Below are 1,397 nucleotides of genomic sequence, written 5' to 3'. Positions count from 1 at the left end.
AAAAAAAAAAAAAAAAAAAAATACAGTGTTTATTATGGTATTAGCAAATTTGGGTCGTATTGATGTAAGGTATGATTATTATATTATGTTATTTTTTTTTTTTTTTTTTTGGTAGGCCATAATTAATTAGCTACTTTAAACATTTGACACGTTTTTAAAAAGTTGAATATGTTTAAAAATTTTGTGTTTCAACTTATCCCAAACCACATATTTATGTTAATAGCATCAAAAAATTTTTAATTTATAAAACATTTCACCACGTTCTAACTTGTTTATCTTACATAGTATTAAATAAAAAAATCTCTGTTTGATAGTTTAACCCCTTGTACAATTCGGTATATATAATCCATGTTTTTACAAACTTTATTTACGGAATGTACATACCCACACAAATAAAGTCCTAATAGTATAGTTGTGACAGGCCATGACGCAGTAATTAGCGTGATAATATAAATCATCATTATGAATGTTGGAATAGAGAATGCATAACCAGCAAACCTAAGCCGTTGTTTAAATGACACTTTTCCAAATGGATCTATTTCTTCTTTTATAATTTCTTCGAGTAATTTGGTTCTAAAATGTTTATCTATTTTTTCACCAAGTTTAAATATATTCAAATATTTTGCTTTGAATTTGAATCCTTTTTTTTTATGTATTGGTTGTTTGTGGTTTACTTCTAACTGGGTAAAGCGTTGTTTAAAACTTTTTTTACTGTTGGTAAGATAAAAATATGTATTGAGTAAGTATAACACAGAGTTGTGGAATTTTGCAGCATCGTCCCTGTAATTTAAACTTTTATATTTTAACGACTCACAACTTTGATGCAAAATTTGTAAATATTCGTCACTTGACATGACATGTTTAAAAAAATCATACATTCGTATTAAATCGTTGTGTTGTATATTTTTTGCTAATATATTTGTTATTTGGGGATCATTTCGGTTAGCTAACGTTTTAATTAATTCGTGCTTAATGTCAGTTATATAAATTGACACATTTTTATAATATCTCCTAATTTGAACATATGTATCTGGGTTATAATCACTAATCATATATTGTTTAAACTGTGTAGAAAAGAGATCATTGTCATCACATTTTTTTACATAAGAATGGTCATCTTGTTTGTTTGGCAAGATATCATGTTGAGCTAGTGATCTGTTATAGTTTTTGGTGAATATGTTTTGTAAGTGAGCCTAATAATAAAAAAAAAATGAATAGTAAATAAATGGTAATAATAATGAATAGCATAAGTGCCTTATTTTTATGTGCTACTATATTTTGTTTTGAACAAATGAAACAGATAGTAATATTTTTTTTTTTTTACCTTGCTGTTGTTGGTCCATTTCCATATTAAAAACAAAACAATAATAATTTTATAAATAGTGGTGAGCATTTTT

General features: G+C 25.7%; 1 long non-coding RNA gene across 1 annotated transcript; it reads right to left on the bottom strand.

Annotated features, from left to right (window-relative positions):
- Positions 1–75: 75 nt before the first annotated feature.
- LOC113221077 lies at positions 76–1,386 on the bottom strand. The gene is made up of 2 exons (XR_003307688.1): positions 1,325–1,386; positions 76–1,193 (listed from the first exon to the last, which is right to left on the bottom strand). It is a non-coding gene; the product is annotated as an uncharacterized LOC113221077 (long non-coding RNA).
- Positions 1,387–1,397: the final 11 nt, after the last annotated feature.

This window comes from Piliocolobus tephrosceles, unplaced genomic scaffold (assembly GCF_002776525.5).
Source record: "Piliocolobus tephrosceles isolate RC106 unplaced genomic scaffold, ASM277652v3 unscaffolded_19998, whole genome shotgun sequence".
NCBI classification, from domain to species: domain Eukaryota; kingdom Metazoa; phylum Chordata; class Mammalia; order Primates; family Cercopithecidae; genus Piliocolobus; species Piliocolobus tephrosceles.
This window is presented reverse-complemented; position numbering and strand designations above follow the sequence as displayed.